The sequence below is a fragment of the Lissotriton helveticus genome, chromosome 3_1 (genome assembly GCF_964261635.1).
Source record: "Lissotriton helveticus chromosome 3_1, aLisHel1.1, whole genome shotgun sequence".
Classification (NCBI taxonomy): domain Eukaryota; kingdom Metazoa; phylum Chordata; class Amphibia; order Caudata; family Salamandridae; genus Lissotriton; species Lissotriton helveticus.
In genome coordinates, this window is record NC_136061.1 from 1,426,145,752 (window position 1) to 1,426,158,712 (window position 12,961).

The following is a 12,961-nucleotide window of genomic DNA, read 5'->3' on the forward strand; positions in this document are numbered from 1 at the left end:
CATAGTTCGTGGTACCTGGCGTGGAGTTGGCTCCGAAGTCGGAGCTTAACCCGGAGCGGCTCAGGAGGCATAAACTGAGCTGTGGGCTGACCCACTGGCAGAAACCAACTGCAGGCCTCCGCGGAACTGGTGGTCAGCCAGTGGGAGCTGGTAGAGTGCCACAGAGTCAAAGCATGGGTTCCTTTAATGCATCAATCTGTTGCAGTCTTGCCGACAACCACAGAAACTCTGGGTGCATCAGGATCAGCTGTAGAATCAGCCCCTCAGTAGGGGACAGGAAGCAAGACTGAGGGACATCTTGATGTCCTCACAAACTCTCAGAAGGAAAGTGGCAAGGCTCGCCTACATTTATTGTGCTACTTTTGGGATTTGGATTTTTTTTTTAAACTGTTTATTAATGGTTTTTCAATCATGTTGCTCATACAATCCATCAGCTCATAGTCTAACATTACAAATAACTGGTACAGTGGGAAAGTCAATTCGTTTTTTTGGCACATGGAATTATTATCCTCTCTTGTCTGTATGATACAAACACTGTATACATGTAGCGATAATACCCCTCTGGGCCTTTCGTCAGAACTCACAGAATAACCAGAGACAGACTACGCTGTAACGTTACCATTTCGCCATCTCAAACGTTGCACAGTTGATTGCGTACATTGTTCACATTCCTACATGAAGCAATACATTCTTAACTCCACCCTTCGTGGCGTACATTTACAGTTCTACTACTTCCCATACCACAGCCTCCCACCTCCCTATCATGGATACACCATCAGGGTTATTCAGGTGGGGTCTCGTGGGTGCGCAATCAGATAGCATGTCAGCTGGGCCTATATGTCTCTGGGCTTGGAGGTTACTGGCAGTAGTTCAGCATATGTCCCATGTCTTTCCTGGCAAGTTAACAAATCATCAACCCAGGTCTTGAATTTGGGCGCCCGCCCTCTCCCCCAGCGGCATACCACTCTCCTTTTAGCCAGGAGCAATGCTAACGCAACAAAATTACGGGGCTCTGCACGCATTAGTTTAACATAGCCTAATAGCGCCATCAATGGGGTAGGACCAACTTGCACTTTTATCATCTCCACCAATGCTTGGAAGACCTGTTCCCAGTAAGTATATACCCCTGGACATTCCCACGCCAGATGGAGAAAATCTGCGCCTTCAGCCCGGCATCTTTCACTCCTATTCGAGTCTCTTAGGCCAAATCTGTACATTCTGGCAGGCGTATAATACAGTCTATGTAGAAACTTATAATGAATTATTCTAAGCCTACTACTGGCTGATACCTGTTCAGTTTGCGTACAACAAAATTCCCAATGTTCATCAGTCAGGACAAAGCCCAGTTCCTCTCCCCATTTTATACGGGTCACTGCATCCTGGACCACTCTTTGGGTGTGCACTGTACGGTATATCAAGGATAGTAGCCGTCTAGCTGTTCCATATGCACAAGTTACTAGTTGTGTAATGATATATCTGTAAGAGACATTAGTTAGTGATAGATTCCTTACCTTAGAATATCCCCAGGCGTCAGACTGGATCCGGAAAATTTAGCGTAGCAATACCCCTGCGTGCCGGCAGGCGTCGTTCGCGGCTCCGCGTCCGTCGTCAGCGTCGTTAGCGTCGGAATGACGTCGTCGGAGTACTTAGACGCCGCCCATGTGCACTGACGTCAGTTCCGATACACAGCTTTTCCGCGCCAGATACGCAGAGCCATGATAGAACCAACACTGGTGCCATGAAACTAGGGCCCTGAAAGGGGATGACCTTAACCCTAGATATCTGTTCGCAGAACGGGGAGGATGGGTGGGTCGGTAAGGAATCAATCACTAACTAATGTCTCTTACAGAAATATCGTTACACAAGTAGTAACTTGTGCATCTGAAAGGAACACGTTAGTGATAGATTCCTTACCTTAGAATAGATATCCCAGCAATACCAACCCCGGTGGTGGGTCTGCGAACCAATAATCACACCAGAAAGTCCTGGAGGACGGAACGGCCAAAGAAGCCATCCCTCCGGACTTGGCTGTCCAGGCAGTAGTGTCTTGCAAACGTGCGCAGCGAGGCCCACGTAGCTGCCTGGCAAATGTCCTGTAAGGGCACTCCTCGACCCAGGGCAGTGGTAGTCGCCGTGGCCCGAGTGGAATGCGCCCGCAATCCAACAGGGGGCTCCTTCTTAGCCAAGGAGTAACATGCCTGGATGCACAAGATGATCCACCGAGAGATGGTCCGCTTGTGCACCGCCTTTCCCTTCGTAGTGCCCACGTAACAAAGAGTTGGTCATCCACCCGGAACTGGCGTGTGCAATCCAGATAGTAAGAGAGCGCACATTTTGGGTCCAGACGGTGGAGCCTCTCTTCCTCCTTCGAGGGATGCGGAGGCGGAAAGAAGGTGGGCAAGGTAATGGACTGCCCGATGTGGAAGGCCGTGACAACCTTGGGCAGGAAAGAAGGTCTTGTCCGCAACACAACCTTGTCTGGAGGAACAGTGAGGAAAGGAGGTGTGGAAGAAAAATCCTGGAGCTCACTCACTCTCCTGGCAGAGGTGATGACAACCAGGAAAGCAGTCTTCAGAGTAAGAAGACGGAGAACAGTTATGGAGCGGCTCAAAGGGAGCACACATTAGGTAAGCAAGAACAAGGTTCAAGTCCCACTGGGGCATCACGAAAGGAACAGGAAGAACATGTGGGTGATTCCCTTCAAAAACCTATTTACAATAGGGGACTTGAACAAAGAAGGCTGATCAGGTAGCCTTAAGAAGGCGGAAAGGGCAGAAAGGTACCCCTTGATAGTGCCCAGAGCAGAGCCCTGCTGGGCAAGAGAAAGAAGGAAGAGGAGAACCTCAGAAAGGGGCGCAGAGAGAGGATCCACAGCCTTTGCTGTGCACCATGCCACAAATCTGTCCCACCTGCAGGCGTATACCGACTTTGTGGAGGGACGCCTGGCTGCCAGAATGACATTACAGAATTCAGGAGGCAAGTCAAATGGCCTCATCTGCCGCCGCTCAATCTCCAAGCTTGTAGGTGGAGACTGGACAGGTTCGGGTGAAGGACTGTCCCCTGCTGCTGCGCCAGAAGGTCCTCCCGAAGAGGCAGACGAATCGGGGGATCGACTGACATGCTGAGTAGCTCGGGATACCAGTATCTTCGTGCCAAGTCTGGAGCCACAAGGATAACCTGGGCCCGGTCGCACCTGATCTTCTTCGGCACTCTGGGCAGAAGTGGTATAGGCGGAAAGGCGTACAATAGACCGCAACTCCACTCGCGACGAAAAGCGTCTCCGAGCGAGTGCCGCCTTGGAAACTCCAACGCGCAGAACTGATGACATTGCGCGTTCTCTTCTGTGGCGAATAGATCTAACCAAGGCTCTCCCCACTGCTGAAAGAGGCCTTGCGCCACGTCCGAGTTCAGACGCCATTCGTGATCCATCAAGCACCGACGGCTGAGTTTGTCCGCCCTGGCGTTCAGAGAGCCTGCCAAGTGTTCAACCACCAGGGTCACGCCCTGATGTTCCAGCCACTGCCAGAGGCACAGAGCCTCCTGGCATAGGGTCCACGACCCCACCCCGCCCTGTTTGTTGCATTACCACATGGCGGTGGTGTTGTCTGTGAACACCTGCACTACACTCTCCCGGTATTACGGGAGGAATGCCTGCAGTGCTAGTCGGATCGCCCGCAGCTCCAAAAGGTTGATATGGAGCCGGGACTACGCCGTAGACCAGAGGCCTCTGATCTCCGCCTCTTCCACGTGGCCTCCCCAGCCCTGGAGGGACGCGTCAGTCACAACCACGTGCTCCGGGTGGGGTAGGGAGAGGGATCTGCCACTGACCCAATCGCGGTCCGTGAGCCACCACTGCAACTGTCTTGCAGTGCCCTCCGAGATCAAGACATGATCGGACAAGTTGCCTGATGCTGGGCCCACTGAAACTTCAGGTCCCACTGCAGAGCCCGCATCGCCAGCGGGCGTGATGCACCAGAAGGATGCAGGAGGCCATCAGCTCCAGAAGCCGCAGCGTCAACCTGACCGAGACTCGGGATAAAGGCTGAAAGATCAGAATCAGAGCCTGAATATCCCGAACCCGCTGTTCGGGAGGATAAACCTGAAACTGCGCAGAGTCTAGAACCGCTTCGATGAAGAGGAGCTTATGAGAGGGACACAGGTGTGACTTCGGCACGTTGATGGAGAACCCCAGCAAGTGCAGGAGGTCGGCCGTAGTCTGGAGGTGGCGGACGACTGTCTGGGGCGAGCCCGCCTTCAACAACGAGTCGTCGAGGTAGGGGAAGACTGACACCCCTAACCTGCGCAGATGAGCTGCGACCACCGCCATCACTTTCGTAAACACCAGTGGGGCGCTGGTAAGGCCGAAGGGGAGCAGGGTAAACTTAAAGTGCTCGTGGCCTACAGTGGGCCGGCAGGACGGGGATGTGGAAATAAGCGTCCTGCAAGTCCAACTCTACCATCCAGTCTCCAGGGTCTAGGGCAGCTAAGACCTGACCCAAAGTCAGCATCTTGAACTTCCCTTTCCGGAGGAAGCCGTTGACGTTCCGTAGGTCCAAGATAGGGCGTAGGCCCCCTTTGCCCTTCTTGGGTACCAGAAAGTAGTGGGAGTAGCAACCACACCCTACTTCCGGCCCAGGAACGTGCTTGATGGCCCCCTTGGCCAAGAGGGCCTTGACTTCCTATTGAAGTTGCAAGTGATCCCCGACACGCGGTGGAATTGCGGTGGCATGGCTGGAGGGGTCGCCTCCAAGGGGAGGGAGTAGCCCCTTCGGACGATTTGCAACACCCACCTGTCCGACATGAGAGTGCGCCAGTGGAAGAGGTGATGGCGAACCCTGCCTCCCACTGGCGTCACATGGGCCTAAAAACACGGACTAGGAAGGTTTTGAGGCAGGTGCTGCGGGGGGAGGTGTGGACTGGCCTCGCCGTTGTCCCCGACCTCCGCTAAGGCGGTTTCCACGGCCGCCACCGCGCTGCTCAACATTCTGCGGTGCGTGGCTGGCAGCTCGTGTGGGGGCGCCCCTTCCGTGGCCACGAAAGGAGCAAAAGGCACCCAATTGCTGGCGTGTGGCCGAGAGGCCCAAGGACTTGGCCGTAGCCCTGGAGTCCTTAAAACGCTCAAGCGCATGGTCTGCTGTGTCGCCAAAGAGGCGACGGCCATCGAACGGCATGTCCAGAAGAGTGGCCTGGACATCGGCCGAAAAGTTGGCGGTCCACAACCAGGCGTGGCGTCGAACCGCCACCGTCGTTGCCATCGCCCTGCCCAGTGAGTCCGTGGTATCCAGCCCACACCGGATGGAATATCACGCTGCATCTCGACCCTCCGCAAGGGCTGGGCCAGTTTAGCCCGGACCTCCTCCGGACATTGTGGCAGCACGTCCGCGACCGTGTCCCACAGGGTGTGGGTGTAGCGGCCCAAGAGGCATGCGGTATTGACAGACCGCAGTCCCAAACTCAGCGACGAGAACACCTTCTTTCCGAACTGTTCTTACCTCTTGGATTCCCGATCGGGCGGAGCCGTCGGGAATGCGGTCTGGGAAGTAGAGGCCTGGATGACCAGGCTCTCGGGGGTGGGATGGGTGGACAAAAAGCAAGGCTCGCACGGGGCCGGGCGGTAGCGTCTGGCCTTGTTCCTATCCACAGGGGGACCTGTGGCGGGCTTGGACCAAGTGCCCACAAGAACGTCACACAAGGCCTCATTAAACGGCAGCAGAGGCTCACTGGAGCTTGCCTGCGGTTTAAGGACCTCAGTGAGGAGGTTAGTCCTCACGGCCGCGACGGGCAGCTTAAGGTTTAAGGCCTTGGCCGCCCTCGTCAACACTACACTGTAAGCAGCCCCCTCCTCAGTAGGCACGGTGGGAGGGGAGACAAATCCAGTGTCTGGCGAAGTGTCAATACCACTGGCCTCCCCAAGCTCAAAAGTCCAGTCCTCTTGAGACTGGCACTCTTGTGCCAGAGGGTCCGCAGACCCCTCCCAATCACCTTTGTCACCCGTCTCCTGTAGAACAGGGTCAACAGACGGGGCATCCTCATGGAAATAAAAATCTCCAAAGGCCGTCGGAAGTGGCGCCCAGCGGCGGTGCTCCGGCGCCAGAGTCGGACCGAAGGGAAGATTGGGGACGGCGTCCACAGTGGGCGACACCTGCGGGACCGGCGCCGGTGAGGTCGTGAGGTCGACCGGCGACGACCCGGAAGCGGATCCGGTGAGGTCCTGCGGCGCCGGGTCCGAAGTCACCGGCGGCGCCGAAGCACCCGCCGGCGTCGGGGCCGAAGCACCCGACCCGCTAGGGCCTCCAGCCGGGGCCGTTGGGCTCGGAGGCGCCACGGGACCCGGCGGAGAAGGGAGGGACCTCATGGCCATGAGGTACTGCTCGATCTCCTCTGGCGTCGCGTCATGCCCAGGGACCCAAAGGTGTGGGGCAGGCGGCGACGCCTGCGACTCAGTCAGAGCCGCGTGGGTGGTGTCACCCTACCCCCCCAGCCACATTGTGCGAGAGTCGGGGTGGGTCAGATGAACGATGACGTCTCTCCGACCGCTCATGCCTCTTGCCTGAGGACTTGGATCCTGACGACCGATGTCCACTTCCGGAGCTGCGAGGACTCAGACCACGCGACCGGTACCTCGACCTCCTGTGGGACCGGGACCTGGAGCGGCGCGGGGCCGACTGCCGGAGCTCGAGCCGCTTGCGGGACCGCTCCCGCCTAGCCTTCGACGTCAGGGCCCGGCAGTTGGAGCAGGTGCGGTAGTCGTGGTCGAGGCCTAAACACTTGAGGCACCGGCGATGGGGGTCGGTAACCGACATCAGTCGGTCGCACTTGGAACAGGGTTTAAACCCGGGCATCCCTACCGGCACCGTCTGAGTCGAAGACTCAAGATGAGAAATGATCAAAAGATCAAAAAAGTTTAGTCAAAAAGTGACTAAGGCTTCTCCGGATCTGCGCTAGCTGGCGCGGAAAAAAGAAGAACTGACGTCAGCGCGCATGGGTGGCGTCTAAGTACTCCGACGACGTCATTCTGGCGCCAACAACGCAGACGACGAACGCAGAGTCGCGAACGACGCCTGCCGGCGCGCAGGGTTATTGCTACGCAAAATTTTCCAGATCCAGTCTGACACCTGGGGATATTCTACGGTAAGGAATCTATCACTAACGTGTCTTTCAGATTGCAGCATCAGTTGTAGCGGTGTCAATATTTGTGGCTCGGTTGGGAAATCTGGTGTCAATGTACGAATCCCCTGTCGAAGTCGGATACACAAAAAAGTATCCATTGGGGTCTGTTGTGCGTCTTGGAACATCTGTTCCAGGGTTCGAAACTGCCCATTATGGTATAAGTCCCCCCATGTGGAGAAGTGTGGCTCAATGGTTAGAGCAGCAGACCCTGATGCAGAGGTCTAGCCTGGGACCAGGGTTCAATTCCCGCCTCGGCGGGTCTTGGGCTTAATTTCCTCGGACCTGATAATTCTCGCCTCGTGCCTATTCTAATCATGGGTCCCACTCTGCAACTCTGGGCAATAGCTTGCTTAATCTCCACAACGGCCCCAACAACGCTAGGATGCCTGGCTTCACCTTGGGGGTGCCCAGGAGTGGTCACTTCACAGGGAAAAGCCAGGAAGGGTTCCACAGCGGTATGCGTACAACAGCCGAGATACCCTAATGGGTGATTTGTGCGCTATACAAGTACTACTATATTTACATTTACATTTGCGAATACATGCACGCTTCTTAAAATTATGGAAAATGACTGCCTGCAGGAGCGGCATGTTCGGATAATAAGTGAGGGGCAGCAGTGGAGAATAGAGCATGGGCGTATCCAGCAAGCGCCTTTTGTGCTGCCAAGCTACAATCGTACAGGTAAGGGTCGACGGCATCTTGTTCCTAGTCCCCACGGTTTCATATAACACGCCATCTATGGGTATGGGATGTGCCAACCAGTGTTCCACCGCAACCTGTGGCATATACTGCAGCTGCGCTATCCAGAACCAGGCATAGTGGGCCTGCGTGCTCATATAGTATAGTTCGAAGTTTAGGATCCCACTTTTGGGATTTGGACTTGCTTGAAGATTTGAACCACTATGGCGACCTGTCCGGGTATCAAAATTTCAGTAAACAGGCGCACTCTATGGGCCCCTCTGACTAATCAGTCACAGTCTTATGTATGTGGCAAAAGTCATCAGTTTGCTACATTCAGAATGAACAGGTGGGTCAATTGTCGATGTTCACATGTTCAATGTACTTCCCGCATGCGTAAAGCCAATCATAAGGTGTAATGCCAAACGCATTATTCTTTCACTGATTTATCTGCAATATTTATGTAGTCGCACATACCCAATCTAGTTTGCTTTGCTTAGGGATGACAAGTATTGAAAGGCCTAGCGCATAGGCCATCTTGGACAGGACATGTCTAACAACTGGGTCACCTTATGACTCATGCTCACTGTTCTGAGGATTGCCTGATCAGGACAAGTCTCTCACTGAAGTCCTATCCTGAAATTCCAGGTCCTTGTAACCTAGATGTGTTCTCATCTTGATAATCCAGTCTGGAAGCATCTGACTGGAGATTGGTCAGATCTCGAGGTAAGGGCCCTGTAGCCCATCTCCTTTTCAAGAAGCATTGATAAAGCCAACAGGTCTTCTCTATGCAAGAACTATTGATTTTATTAATGTGTTCACCATGTTGCACAGCAGCACATCCACTGTGCAACACAGCGGAAAGTAAATAAAAGTGCTATGACGAGGTCAGCACTGGCCATGTCATAGCTCTAATTTTGTAATTGGACAGCAAATGTGAGGACTGATTTAGCACTTCAAAAGAAAAATCAGTGTCTGAAGTGTCCTACTCCCGCTGCAGCTGCAAAAATGTATAACGCTGTAGCACACTTTTTTAATGAATTGTTCATCTGACCATTGTATTTGTACTGAATCGGAGACATTATGGATAAACTTAAGAGGATGGGCATGGACAGCGGGAGGGTGGGGGTGCAAGGGACGAAACAAGGTTGACAACAGAGGAAGCAACACACACAAGAGGGGGTGGGTGGGACAGACGCAACACGGACAAGAGGGGGAGGATGGGAAGTAGCAACACAATAGAAATGTTATAGTTTTTTGACAGGATGTGTTCATTTGCACAATGCAAAGATATTTTGGAGAAAATACTAGTCAACTGATTAGAAAAGGTTAGGATCCAGCTCCAGATCCACATACAAAGGTGAGAAAACAAATAACTGACAGAGCATTTGGATGGCGCTTACGTGCAGCTCCAGCAGTCAGCTCAACCGCAAAGCCAACACAAAGCCACACAATACCACTTACTGGCACATAGGGGCTAGCTGAAAAATATTCAGTATCCAGGCTGGCATCTGGGGATATTCTAATAGTGAAGAACCAACGACTATCAGAAAGACCCAAACCCACAAAAGAAGGATCAGCAATGACAAAAGGCAAATTACATACGAAACAGTGACAATGATTTATTACACTATAATCATAGTCTTATTTTGACCTCTCATAAGTAGAAAATGCGAGACTTATTTATGTGCAGCTTCATATAAGGCAAACCAGACCTAGGGGTGCCAGAGCACTTTCCAAGCAGACCCTACCACTGAACTAACATTACAGCTACGATAACATTATTGGTGAAACACCGTCAGATTCACTATGCACCAAAACATTCATAAACACATTTAGGGCAAGATGTACATATATACAAAAATATGGCTGTAAGGAGAGCCTGAAAGGGCTTCAAGCTCTACACTAGTTTCTCCAGAATTTAGGTTAATCCCATTAGTTTAGAAACATTACACAAAATATTCTGTAAACAACTAAAGAGGGAAGCACTTGGGCTTCTGAGTCTTCAGGTCATGATCTTCTTCTGGCCATACCGGAAGGATATACTCTTCATAGGTTAGATAGAGTGCGACGCAGGGGGGGGGGGGGGGATTAGCAGTCCTTTATAAAACCACCCTCTCCTGTACTATTAAACCTCTGTCAGTTCCTTCGGATTCCTTTGAGGCTTTATACTTTTGCATTACATGTGCCTCTTCGATCTCTTTTACCGGAATCTTGGTGTATAGACCACCTGGACCCAGGGCTAATTTCTGCCCTGAACTATTCAGAATTATGGAACCATACCTTGGGAGATCTTCCTTTACAGTCCTTGGTGATATGAACTTCCATTTAGACGATCGGTCATCCTTGGAGACATGCTCTTTGGTTAATGCCCTGGACGCAGGTGAGCTGGTCCAAAGGGTGTCTTTCCCGACGCATAAGGCGGGTCACACCCTTGATGGTGTGTTCTCTAATGACACCAGGCTAACGGTCGGCATTCCTGTGCCGATAGTATGGTCTGATCATCTGGCAGTACCAATATATCTAAATATGCCCAATATGGAAGGTAACCTGGTTATCACTAAGAAATGCCTTAAAAGAAATTTTAGAAATATTACGAACGAGGGACTTGTACCTTTTGTTCCGACTGTAAATAGGACATCTCAGTTGAAAGTAGATGATGCAGCACAAGAACTGATTCAGAAAAGGGGGTGGTGATGAACAGAGTGCCTGAATTAAGCAGACCACTCTTACCCAGTCCAAAGATCAGGGCTTGATCCATCACCGTTTTTTAGCTCACTGCACCATCCCAGCTCAGAACTTGGCTATATGCAAATTAGTCTGTTCCTGTCCCAGTGCATGATGGGAACAGGGCAAACCAAACTACCAAGCCAATTCTTGTACTGGGAAGGAAACAAGCTTCCGGGGACCGGTTTCTGCCATTTCAGGCGTCTTCGGCCCGGCTTGCTTGAATCCTGATGGTGCAATGAGCAAGGGACTCACATCTGAGTATACCCTTCCACGCTTATGGTGGACAAAATGATTCAGAAAAGGGGGTGGTGATGAACAGAGTGCCTGAATTAAGCAGACCACTCTTACCCAGTCCAAAGATCAGGGCTTGATCCATCACCGTTTTTTAGCTCACTGCACCATCCCAGCTCAGAACTTGGCTATATGCAAATTAGTCTGTTCCTGTCCCAGTGCATGATGGGAACAGGGCAAACCAAACTACCAAGCCAATTCTTGTACTGGGAAGGAAACAAGCTTCCGGGGACCGGTTTCTGCCATTTCAGGCGTCTTCGGCCCGGCTTGCTTGAATCCTGATGGTGCAATGAGCAAGGGACTCACATCTGAGTATACCCTTCCACGCTTATGGTGGACAAAATGATTCAGAAAAGGGGGTGGTGATGAACAGAGTGCCTGAATTAAGCAGACCACTCTTACCCAGTCCAAAGATCAGGGCTTGATCCATCACCGTTTTTTAGCTCACTGCACCATCCCAGCTCAGAACTTGGCTATATGCAAATTAGTCTGTTCCTGTCCCAGTGCATCACCACCCCCTTTTCTGTATCGTTTTTGGCCACTATAGGTGTGGCAGGGTATACTCAGACATGAGTCCCTTTCTCACTGCTCCATCAGGATTCAAGCAAGCCGGGCCGAAGAGGCTGAAATGCCAGAAACCGGTCCCCGGTAGCTTGTCTCCTTTCTGGTGAAGAATTGGCTTGGTAGTTTGGTCTGCCCTGTTCCCATGATGCACTGGGCCAGGGACAGACTAATTTGCATATAGCCAGGTTCTGAGCTGGGATGGGGCAGTGAGATAAATAACGGTGATGGATCAAGCCCTGATCTTTGGACTGGGTAAGAGTGGTCTGCTTAATTCAGACACTCTGTTCATCACCACCCCCTTTTCTGTATCGCAGCACAAGAACTGGCTGACTCTCTCTCCACAGCGGCGGATGAGCTAGCCCCTGCCTCACTTAAATATGTTGCGCGACAAAAACCCACAGCCCCCTGGTTTACGGAAACTGAGGCTCCTTAGACAGAAATGTATAAGGAAGGAAAGATGTTGGCGTAAATCCTGGGACCCAACTGATCGGGAAGTATACAGGCGCCTGATACGAGAGTATAAAAGCAGAGTCATAAAGGAGAAACATGACTATTTCACCAACCTAATTCGTTCTCCTACTTCTTCCAAAGAGCTCTTCAAGATCGTGAGCTCTCTCTGCTCTCTTCAGGCCCCTGACCCCGTGGTAGTCTCACAGGAGCTCTGCAATAACATCTCGGACTTCTTTTTTTTAAAAAATAGACGATATCTATTTGGCACTGCAAACTCAGAGGAGTTTCCTGAGTGAAGAGGACTCCGCTCGAGTTAGACATCTTGAAGCTGGGGTAGATAACCCTCCCCAGGTACTTAATCACTTTCCGGCGCTTTCTCTGGAAGGACTGAACTGCCTGCTGGATGGAATTAAATCTGCCTCTCCCTTAGATCCGGTCCCTCTGAAAGTGCTTAAGGCTTGCAGGGATACTATTCTTCCTCCCATGTTGAAAATCATGAATAATGCGATGGAACATGGTATTTTCCCTGCAGCCTGGAAGAAAGCCATAGTAAAACCCTTGCTTAAGAAGCCTACTCTGGACCCAGGAATGCTACAGAATTTTAGACCCATATCTCTCCTGCCGGCCCCTGCTAAGATGCTAGAAGTCCACCTAAATCGACATCTCTCTCGCTTTCTGGATGGCTCGGGATTCTTGGATGGGTCTCAGCATGGTTTTAGAAAGCTGCATAGCACGGAGTCTGCCTTGACTATGGTTACGGACAACATACGTAGGAAAGTAGACTTGGGTCATACCACCGTGCTAGTATTGTTAGATCTAACAGCAGCTTTCGATACCCTGTCTCCCATTACATTAACATCCAGGTTAAGGGAGGCAGGAGTAACAGGACCTGCCCTCAGTATCCTGAGCTCTTTCTTACAACAAAGAGAGCAGCGTGTGATGCTGGGTGACCTCCTTTCCCCTGCCAAGTTCTTGCAATGTGGGGTGCCACAGGGGTCGGCACTGAGTCCGACCCTGTTTAATATCTACGTGGCTCCCCTTGCTAGACTTGTAAGATCTCAGGGGATGGAGGTAGTAT

The 12,961-nt window shown here is 51.9% G+C and overlaps 1 protein-coding gene across 2 annotated transcripts in view; it reads right to left on the reverse strand.

Annotated features, from left to right (window-relative positions):
• EPB41L5 (erythrocyte membrane protein band 4.1 like 5) overlaps window positions 1-12,961 on the reverse strand; it is a 1,262,314-nt gene that overhangs the window by 809,092 nt on the left and 440,261 nt on the right. The window lies entirely within an intron of this gene.